Source organism: Nipponia nippon, unplaced genomic scaffold (assembly GCF_047370975.1).
Source record: "Nipponia nippon isolate SJK-2023a ecotype South Korea unplaced genomic scaffold, ASM4737097v1 scaffold_5, whole genome shotgun sequence".
Classification (NCBI taxonomy): domain Eukaryota; kingdom Metazoa; phylum Chordata; class Aves; order Pelecaniformes; family Threskiornithidae; genus Nipponia; species Nipponia nippon.
Genome location: NW_028262369.1, coordinates 15,069,911 through 15,080,885, shown reverse-complemented (window position 1 = coordinate 15,080,885; position 10,975 = coordinate 15,069,911). Strand labels below are relative to the sequence as shown.

Below are 10,975 nucleotides of genomic sequence, written 5' to 3'. Positions count from 1 at the left end.
GGATTGAAGAGAAACCTGGGAAGGGGTGGGAAGCAATGCAAAAGGGAGATGGGGCAGGTGGGGAGGCAACATCTTCATGTGCTGGGTGCTTTATAGTTTTTATGTGACCGGCTGGCTGTGTGACAGCCAAGCTGAGCGGTGTTGAGCATCACTATCGAGGCTGGAGGTCTCCTGGCTGTGATTTTTTTTTGAACGAAGCCTGTAAATCCCCAAAAAGGAGCAGGCAGCAGCCCTGGGATCTTGCAGGCGACTGAGTGTGGAGGAAGTCTAGCAAAAATTACAGATGGTGGCTGGTTTGCATCTCCCTCTGGCTGGAAGCCAGCCGGGGTTGTGAGCCCACTGCAGCATCCCTCTGCCACCCGCTCCCCTCTGCAGGGGGGAAAAGGCTGCCGGAGCAGGGTTTTGCTTTGACCCTGTCCAAAAAGGCCTTGCTGTTATAAGGACAGGGTGACCTGGAAACACCCAAAGCCTCCCAAACGGCTTAAAATAATGCTCACCACCAAGAAATAAACTTGGACTCCAATCAATCTTAAAAAAAAAAAAAAAATCCCCGCCCGCAATAAAAAGAAGTGGCTTCAATTCCCAGCCCTCCCTCTGCCCCCGGCTCCTTTCTGCACACGCAGACCCTGCCCCTTAAACCAGCCAAAAGCGGAGCGAAGCCTCCGGGGACGCGGTACCCGCCATCGATTTTTCATGGAAGGCACCCAGAAAGGACGGTGATGGACTGCGGGGCCGCAACCCCCCGACCGCAGCAGCCAGCGCAGGGGAGCTGAGATGGATCTGTCGAGAAAGGGTTGTTGCTTCGTCGTGGCTGTGGCTGTCGGAGCCAGGGCCGGGCTAGAAAAAGCGAGCGGAAGCCATCAAGGTGGAGGAGAGGAAGCGAGGAAGAAGAAGAAGGGCCGAAGGACTCGGGCGAAGCAGCCATTAGGAAAGTGCTGATGCAGAGGTTCACTTGTGTCTACGGGCAGAGTTGGAGTAGTTGCTGTTCACGGACAAAGGCGGTAGGAGGGAGTGGAGCTTTGTAGAAGCCGGAGCCTGTCTCACTGGGTGTCTGTGTTTCATTCCCTGTCAAAAGGCTGGGAGCTGGGGGAAAAAAGCAGGGAAGCGGCGAGCTGCAGCGCTCGCTCAGGATCAGATAGCAAGAAAACCAATAGCAGAGAGAAAAAAAAAAAAAGAAAACCAACCCACATCAACCAACCAACCCACCCACCCTCCACACTGAGGCTGAAACAGGCAGGTCCCTGCCAACTCCACAGCACACAGCAAGCAGGGAAGAAGTCCACCCTCCCTGGGCAGGAGCGGAGTTGAGCCCGAAGGATATTTGATGACACTTTGGCAACGATGGGTCCCCCAGCATCTTCCAGAGCCCATTTGAGGGTGAAGGCTCTGAAAGCGCAGAGGGAGTTTGAAGCTAAATTCACCTGAGTCTGGATCTCTTGGTCGCTGGGATTTATCTATTTTTTTTTTTCTCCAGGGGGTGGCAGGGGAAAAGCAAACCAAGAAAAAACCCTGGTGTTCTTTTTTAATCTCCCTCTTTTTTTTAAATTTATTTTTTTTCTTTTGGAAGAAGATATATTTTTTTTCCTGTGGTTGGAATGGAGGGGTTGGGTCTGTGCCTAAGAAGCAGCAGCCGAACGTCGATCCTGGGAGAAACCCAAGTGGATCTGGGGTCCCTCGCCAGCTAACTCTCCAGGACCCGCAGCCCCACGGCCAGGGGGGCTGAATGCAGTGAGAGGTAAGTGACGGCTCCGGCGTCTGCCTGCCAGAGAGCCAGCGCGACAGCTCCTCCGCTTCTCCGGCTCCGTCTTAATCCCAAGTCAGAGGCAAAAACAGCAGTCTCATAGTGAGTCAATCACTTCCACCTATTGCAGCCCTAATGGAGAAATAAGACGGGGAAGTTTCGCAGCGGCAGCCTCATGGGTGAAGTTCCCCTCCCTCGCCCCCATGCCCGAAATGCCGGGTTGGGGGGAGGATTTTGCAAAGCTGACCGCCGTCGCTGTGCCAATGCCATGGGCCCCCTCCCTCCCTGACCGGCGGTGAGGGTTTGCCGCTGCCTTTTGGGGAGTGCCGGTGCCTTGCTGGGCTCCCACTTGCCTCCGCTCGCTTCTGCTCGCTTCTACTCACTTCCCCCGGCCAGCTCGCTTTCTCGGCCAAAACTTTTGCACGTTGGCTGTTTTTGGAAATGCCCATGCGGGGTTATGCCCCTATCCATGTGCACACATGTATATACACACGCGTGTGTGATGCCCACTCGTGTGACCCTCTGATTCCCAGCTGCCTGGACCTGCCTGCCCGCACGAGGGGCACGCCTGGGCTCAGCCCGGGAGCTGGGGGGGGGGGTGCTTCGAAGGCAAACTGCAAAGCGCAGGGAAAAAAAGCAAAGCAAGCCGACAACGACAGCAGCAGCAGCAGCATAATTGCATCACTGTAATAGTATCGGCGCTGAGCACGAGCCAGGCTAGTAAAATTGTCCAGAAAATGAGCTGTACTAAAGTGCCTTCAGTTAGCAGCACCTGCACGCCTTCTCTGGGTGCTTGAGGCTATTTGTATTTTTAGAAGTCTCTCTTAATTATAGAGCAAAGACTGTTAGAGGGAAAATGGTGTGAATTTAGCAGCATTCGTTCCCGGACTGTTTTGCAGCAAATACGAGCACAAAATCACCCAATAGGGGTTTTTCTCCCCCCTGCACTTGTGATTTTGAACCACCTGTTTTGCAGTGGTGTCGGCAAACTAGGGCTGGATTTTTTCTTTCCCGTTCTTAGAAAGCGTGGCGATGACTTTGCTTGCATGCGAAAAGGATGGGAAGAAAACCCGTTGCTTTCCCACAGCCCCCTCTGTGCCCCAAATGGACTCCAATCTCCTAAAGGGCTGCAAGATCTCCCTGCTCCCAGCCTGGAGGTTACACTGGTGGGGACAGGGGACTCGCGTGCCAGTGCCAGGTCTCCTGCAGGCACCAAAGAGCTGGGGATGTTTTACAGCTCACTGCGAAAAAAAAACAAACCCTGCAAAAACTCATTTTTTCTTCTATAAAGCTCCTTCCCCTCGTCCCCTTCTCGGCAAAACTTTCTGGGGCCTTTTGTTCTGAACAGCAGGTGAAATTCCCTTTGTGTGAGCACAAAGCAACGAAGCCACCAGAAAATAATGAAAACAAGACTAAAAAATAAAATCCTCGCCTGCTCCTTTCAGGCCTGGAATAACATCGAGCGTTCCCGTCCGCGCCAGATAGGCTTAATAAAACACCGGCTTTGCTGGGGAAGGCACCTTAAAGGCCACTTTATTTCTTGCCTCTGATCTATGACACACTTTGAAATCCTGTTGTTCTTCACCCAAAAGAGTTGCTTTACCAATGAAGTCAATGTGGATTTTTTTCTGAGCCCTGAAATGACCCCAGGGGAATACCTCGAGTTCCCTGGAACCAGGTGGGGCGGGATGGCAGTGTTCCCCCTGGGCCACAAGGCACGGTGCCGTCGTGCTCCGTGATGCTCCGGGCACGGCAGTGGCTCACTACGGGTCCCCCCCCCACTGGCCGGCCAAGGCTGCAGGGGCGCCTTCGCCGGCAGCGTGGTGGGAACCGTTCCCCGCTGCGGATAAACTTTGGAGGAGCTGTCAGGGGAACTGTATGGTGAGCTTAAACCCGGCGTTTTCTCCCTGATTGGCATCAGATTTTAGTGTGTAAATGTGCTTGAGAGACATGGGAGCCTCACCCAACCTCTGTGCTGGGTGGAAAAGAGGACAGGTTGGCAGTTTTAAGGATGCTGTCTCTAGAAAGAGCGGGATTGCTGTCACTAAGAGGGATTGCGGGAGGGACAGATCCGTCCGCCTCTCCTGTCGCCGCTCGGGCACATGGCACATGGAGCGGGCACCTTATGTAAGCAGCGATGGCAGCGCCGGGCCCTGGCCATGCCGTGCCATCCTGCTCTGCCACTGCCAGGCCCTGTGTGGCCTCGGCCACCTCCCTTAGCCCCCATTTTGGGGGTTCCCTCCGGGTGCAGGTGCTGTATCACCATGGGGGGAGCATAATCCCCCCAACGGCCAGGGGGGCCAGGCTGGTGAATGGCTTCAAGCCCCAGGATTTGTCCATGGTTTCTGGAGCGTTCGTGGTTGCATCTTTTCTGGCGCTGGCTCTGGGGTCCCCTGGAGAGGTGGCACCTGGGCTCAAGCCCCTTTCTAGGCTCTTCTGCACCTGTTGGCTAAGGTCCAGCCCGGTTTGGTTTCAACAGTGCAGGGCAAGGGCTGGCTCTTGTGAATGAGAAGGGAGAAACCAGCCCAGCTTGCACCCGTTCCTCATGCTGCCGACTCACTGCAGGAGCTGGGAATTGTCCTCTGAGCGTCGGGACACCAGGTGTGAAGGACCTGTGTCCCTGTCCCAGATAGTGAGCCTGTCCCTCCATCCCATCTGTGGGCCCCCGGGTGCCCCAGCGCCCACCCATCCAGCTGCCCTGTACCCAGCATGCCCGAAATGGAGAAAAGGAGAGAAAAAATTAATACTAAGGGGCTCAGAGAGTCCCTGAACCCCAGGGAGCAGAGCATGGTGGGCACCTTACTGCCCCGGCCCTACTCCAGCTTCTGAGTTGGAGTGGGAAAGAGAAAGGTGGGAGTGGGGTGGCAGGTGGCTGGGGGGGTCCTGGTGCTGCCCCCACAACTCTGGGTGACTGTGAGCCCATCACCTTGCTGGGACATGCCCCTCTTTCACTGTTCCTGGCTCGTTCCTAGCTTGTTCCCTTGTTCTAGCTCTGTTCTTTTGGTCCCAGCTCAGTCCTTTGGTCCCAGCTCAATCCTGGTTCCCAGCTCACTCCCTCGTTCCCAGCTTGCAGCGAGGCAGGACTGCCAGTGGGCGATGGTTTTTTGCAAAGCTCTTTCAGATTCCCCCGTTGGACTTTTGAAGCATCTGGTATCACTATCTCAGCGTCATTATGAATTAATTAACATTAATTCCTTGTTCTGGTATCTCCTATTGCCAGGAGCCTTAGCCTGGGTTTTTTTTCCCCCTTCCCCCAAACAGAAATGGCCAGATCCAGAGTACCCCAGGCAGAAAGCCAGAGAGAAGCCACGTGGTTGGGGGGCCATGGGCTCCCCATCCCTGTCCCCATCCTGCACTGCGACAGGAGATGCTGCCAGGCCCCTGCCAGTCTATTAGCCAGGGCAGGGCTTGGTCCTGGGGGACCCCCGGTGCTGCCGGCGCTGCCTGCCCACTCACCGTGCCACCAGCACAGGGCACGGGTGGTTCACAGATGGGTGACACCTGCTGTGCCATCCCTCACCCTTGCTCCCCTGCGGGGCTGTGAGGCAGGTGTGCTGGGGCTGTCCTGTGGGGGAAGGATCTCCCTTTTAGCTCTGGGAAACCCTGATCATGGCTCCTCAGCTTGGGCTGGAAGCACCAGGGATGCTCTCCTCAGGAATTCTGACCCAGAGATGCTAATGCCAAGGCTGCTGTTCCCAGGAATGCTGATCCCAAAGAGGTTGACCACAGGGATGCTGTCCCAGGGATGCTAACGCCAAGGATGCTGTCCCTAAGGATGCTGTCCCTCTAGAGGTGCGGGGATGGGAATATAGACATAGCAGGTGGATGCAGGTTGGGAGAGAGGCCGGGATCCTTTGCCCCAAACGCATTCATCCTGCTCCATGAATCACCCCAAGGGAAACACAACCCAGGAGTTACAACCTGGCCACCCGGCTCTGTCCCTGCGCTCTCACTTGCACGGGTGAGCCTCGGTAAAGTCGTGGCTGAGGGCTGCAGATGGACTCAGTGGGATGTGGGTGCAGCACTCACCTCCTCCCAGCCCTGTCCCACCTCATTGCCTGCCCCACTCCCTGCCCTACAGCAACACAATCCTCCTGCACACGTCTGTCCCCCCTGCTTCTGCCCCCTGCCACCACCATGTGCCCCATGGCTGGGCCACAGCAAACCCCAGGGCCACCCCAAGCCCCCCTGCACCCTTTTCAGTGCGGGCTGAGTCAGAGGGGGGTCCCCCCTATGCTCTGCAAGCCCTGGGGCCGAGGTGGGGTGGGGGTGACAGCCCCCGGGCGGGCTGGGGGATAACCCCCGTGTCCTACATCCCCGGAGCCTGGCTCAGGCTTACGTAACGGCCGTGCTGCAGTCTGCTCTGCTCAGCCGCCAGTGCCACCGGCAGAGCTGCAGCGCGGAGCCCATCTCCCTGGATATTTGATTTTTGGGGGAGAGGAGGAAGGGAGGAGGACACCTGGGGGACAGGCAAGCCCCAGGGGGTGGCCAGGACACAGAGGGGGAGGCTCGCAGGGCTGGCTGGGTATGAGGGCTGGGGCGTCTGCCCCCAGCCCCATCTATCTGGTGACCTTGGGAGCAGAAATCCCCCCTGGGTGGCAGCACCCTGCGGAAGGAGGGGCTGGGGAGAGGGAGAGCAGAGAGAGCCCTGCCCTGGTCCTAAGTGAAAGGCCAGGTTAGAGACCCTGCTGGCATCCTCTGCCCACAATGCTTTCATCTCTACCCTCCTCTGAGAGCATAGCCCCACTGTGCAGGTGGGGAAACTGAGGCAGAAGGCTGTGACTCCCTATGAGGAACAGGTACCAGGGTCCCTCTGGACATGGAGGAGGAGATGGAACACTACCAGCCCTTCGGCTGCCCCCGCGCTGGAGATGCCCCGGTCCAGGCCGAGCTCTGCCCCTGGAGCCGGTGTCCCCACTTGGGCCTGGCATGTGGCACAGGGACCTGCTGGTGCTCGGTGCAGCACCCTTGCAGTGAGGTGCAGCTCTGGAGCTTGCTGCACATGCCATGATCTGGTGACATGGGCCAGGGGGGACAGCAGGCTGGCTGCAGCACCCTTCCTGCCCCCAGCACGAGTCCCCAGGGAGGCACAAGGTGATGGAGTGGGGAGCCTGGGGGAGAGACCTCGCTGCCAGGTCGTGCTGAGGCCATGGTCTGGCAGGGGGCCAGCGTGTCACCGTCCCTGAAGGCTGCCAAATGTCGGGGCACACGTGGGAGCTGCCCCAATGCTGGCAGCCACCGGGTGCCTGAGGGCTGTGGGTGGGCTCAGGGTGATGGTAGCAGCCCCAGGGCTTGGGGTGGTACTCGTTGAGTGTCCCCCTCTGGCTGAAATGTCATCGCGGCTCCTCTCCGGCACGGCTCAACCCAGAGGCAGGAGAAGGGTTTGTGCCTGGAGTCATGCAGGGCCCTGGCTCTGTCCCAATGGTCACCCGGCACTGTGGGGACCCAGCAGGTCCCTGTCCCACTCCAAGGGTGTGGGGTGACCCGGTGCCACTGGGAGCTGGGCTGAACCTCCATGGTCCCTCACGGCCAGCGCCAAGGTGGCCTCAGTGGGGGCAGATGCCACCACCCATGGGTGCCACCCGCCTGCAGGGACACCTGGCAGGGCAGTGTGGGCATCACTGCAGCACTGATAGAAAACCCAGTATGATCCCAGTGCGAGAAACATGGTGCCACGCACGAGTGAGAGCCAGGACTCCCCACGGGGACTGAGTACCCAAGACCCCCACCTCCCTCTCTACCTTTGCCCCTTGTTCCCAGGCTCAGCTGGTGTTTCTCCTGGGGCTCAGTGGGACGGAGCCCAGCTGCTCCCCGGCACACCACCAAGCCCGCTGCCCTCCCTGGGCACCCCAGCCAGACCCAGCGGTGCACGGCACAGGGACCTTGCGCCTTGAAGCTGGGGGGGAACCAAGGATGCCAGTGAGCTCATCCCTCCTGCCTGGGCTGGGAAAATCATTGCATTGTGCTTGCTGCAAGAGGCTCAAAGGCCTTTGGTTCCCTTTTAGGACATGGCTGGAAAGGAGCCACCGAAAGAAATGCCAGGAAAAATAAGCCTTCAGTAGCAGCTACTTTCTTTGTGGGTTTGGAGGGATCCAAATGCAGATCCCTTGCCTTGGGGAGCCCTTTGGGGACTCCCCCCAGTGCTCAGACTGCGGGGATAAACCTCCCCCAGTGCTGGGCAGCCAGTGCTGGATCAGGCCCTTCTTTTCTGAAATGCCAAATCCGGCCCTGCCGGGTGATGCAGACACTGGGAAAGGGGGGGTCGGGTGCTGCTCTGGATCCTGTTGTCCTTTGTCTCCGCAGCAGCGCAGGGGAGCCCTGGCACCGCCAACGCCCCCGGGGGGCCAGGACACCCAGTGTGGTGGGGTCCTGCTCCCCAGCCTCAGCTGCCCCAGGGCCAGATCTGGCAGTGTGGTTCTCGGCTGGGCTGAGAATGCCCTCCAACTCGTTACACATGGGGGCCAGCTAATCTTCATCTGACAGCGAGTCATCCTTCCTACTGTGCTGAAGGCTGTAATGACAATGTACTTAAAGGGGCTGATGAATTAAGTGCATCTTATAAATGCATCAGATATTAAAATTCCCATATAATTACAGTGCAATGGATTATGTGTGGTGCTGAAGGGGAAGCAATTCAGCAAAGCAAAGGAATTGTAGTTATAGAGGAGAGCCAGCGAAGCGTAATTACACACAGCTCTGCTCTAATGGTGGTGTAAAGGGAGGGGCTGGTTTGGAGCTGCAGTGGGAGTGATGCCGAGTGGCACTGGGGCTGTGCCGGATCCAAGGACTTGTCTGGGATGCTGCAAGGGTTAAGGAAAGTGAGTGGGACCTGAAGGGCTTCGTGGAGGGGGTGGAGGGAGAGGGCTTTGCTCTGCTTCATCCCTTCTTCTCCTGGGGAGGAAAGCACCCTGCTCCCGCGGGCTGGCTCCGGCCAGATGGGTCCGGGAGCTTTGGCCATCACTCACCCCAGCACCCCGCTGCGCTCAGCGTTCCCATGTGCACACGTGTACGCTCATGTGCGATACAGCAGTCAGTGCTTGAGCAGATCAAAGACGAGAGAATCTGATTCCTTTCCTTTCCTTTCCTTTCCTTTCCTTTCCTTTCCTTTCCTTTCCTTTCCTTTCCTTTCCTTTCCTTTCCTTTCCTTTCCTTTCCTTTCCTTTCCTTTCCTTTCCTTTCCTTTCCTTTCCTTCCCCTTCCCTTCCCTTCCCTTCCCTTCCCTTCCCTTCCCTTCCCTTCCCTTCCCTTCCCTTCCCTTCCCTTCCCTTCCCTTCCCTTCCCTTCCCTTCCCTTCCCTTCCCTTCCCTTCCCTTCCCTTCCCTTCCCTTCCCTTCCCTTCCCTTCCCTTCCCTTCCCTTCCCTTCCCTTCCCTTCCCTTCCCTTCCCTTCCCTTCCCTTCCCTTCCCTTCCCCTCCCTTCCCTTCCCTTCCCTTCCCTTCCCTTCCCTCCCCCTCCCTCCCTCCCTTCCCTTCCCTTCCCTTCCCTTCCCTTCCCTTCCCTTCCCTTCCCTTCCCTTCCCTTCCCTTCCCTTCCCTTCATCTTAATCTTTTTCCTTTTCCCTCTCTGTTTTTCTCTCATTTTTATATTATTTTTCTTTTTAATCTTTTTTCTTTTCTTTTTCTTTTTCTTTTTCTTTTTCTTTTTCTTTTTCTTTTTCTTTTTCTTTTTCTTTTTCTTTTTCTTTTTCTTTTTCTTCCTTTTTTCTCTTTTTATTCCTTTTTCTTTTTCTTTTTCTTTTTCTTTTTCTTTTTCTTTTTCTTCCTTTTTTTCTCTTTTTATTCCTTTTTCTCTTTTTCTTTTTCTTTTTCTTTTTCTTTTTCTTTTTTCTTCCTTTTTTCTCTTTTTATTCCTTTTTCTCTTTTTCTTTTTCTTTTTCTTTTTCTTTTTCTTTTTCTTTTTCTTTTTCTTTTTCTTTTCCTTTTCCTTTTTCTTGTCCTTGTCCTTGTCCTTGTCCTTTTTCTTTTCCTTGTCCCTTTCCTTTCCCTTTCCCTTTCCCTTTCCCTTTCCCTTTCCCTTTCCCTTTCCCTTTCCCTTTCCCTTTCCCTTTCCCTTTCCCTTTCCCTTTCCCTTTCCCTTTCTCCCTCCCTCTCAGGGTCAGTGTTCCCAGGCCTCCAGGTGGCTGCAGGAGTGTGAGGTCCAGGCAGAGGCTGCCATGTCACCCTACACCCCAAATGTCACCAAACAGGCAGGCTGGTTGCTCACATCCTCATTCCTCCATATTTTCTGGCATCGGTGACACAGTGGGGTCTCCCTGGTGCTTTCAGCCCCCCCTGCCCCAGTGAGGGGATGCCACCTGCAAGGGGCCTCAGGGGAAGAACGTCCCCAGCACCATTCGGCTGTGGGGCTGCTGGAGCAAAGGCTTTTCTCTAACGAGCTGGTGCCGGTTGTCCCATTAATTATATGGAGTGATGCCATCATCAGACAATTAAGTAGTGTTGTCCCAGGCTCTAACAAGGGTGTGGAGAAAGTGGCGTGTGGGACGCCATGCAATGGCAAGCGTGCAGGACTGCGTCGGGGGGGAACATGGGTGCTGCACATCAAGGCACCCACATGTAGCCACCAGCTGAAACCCTGTGAGCACCATTGACCTGTCCCACCAACACCTGCAGCACCGCCACCTCCTCCTCCTCTTCCCCAAAAGGGATGAGAGTCCCACGGGACCACCGTCCCCATCATGTCCCCGGCCACAGCCCACCCTGGGCAGGGAGACAGGGCCACATCATGCCTGCCTTCACTTTTGCAATGGTGCTTGTTCGCTAATTAGCAAAATCTGGCAATCCGCACCGTTCTCCCAGTCATTAATTATTATTAATTATTTGTTATGCAAATAAAGTTGAAGAGCGCAGCGCTGTAGGCAACACAAACGAAAACAGTCCCGGCTCCAGGCAGTTTATGTAACGGTGGGCGGGTGGACATCACAGGAGTCCCTGGGGCCATGTAGCATCCACGCACTGTCCCCTGCGTAGGGGCCGCTCCATGTCGGCATCTCCTGGGATCTGGGGACATGTTGATGGCATCAGTGGTGATGGGTGCTGCAGGGACTGGTGCAGGGACTGGTGCAGGGACTGCGGGGGCGCAAGGATGCAGGATGTAATGGGGAAAATGGTGCTTTTTAGGGTCATGGGGGATGAGGGTGATGGCGGGACTCAAGGGTGGAGAAGGAGTATGTCAGTGACGGGTGGCTGAGGCAGGTGCTGCTGGTGGAGTCAGGAAAGGCGATCGCGGGGGTGGGTT

General features: G+C 56.3%; 1 protein-coding gene across 2 annotated transcripts in view; it reads left to right on the top strand.

Annotated features, from left to right (window-relative positions):
• The first annotated feature begins 820 nt into the window (after nt 1-820).
• Nucleotides 821-10,975, top strand: part of LOC104015108 (potassium inwardly rectifying channel subfamily J member 12) — a 33,903-nt gene continuing 23,748 nt past the window's right edge. For both annotated transcript variants that reach the window (XM_087733201.1, XM_087733202.1), the window contains exon 1: nt 821-1,735. The gene's annotated coding sequence lies outside the window, so the exon portion shown is untranslated. The remainder of the gene's footprint in view (nt 1,736-10,975) is intronic.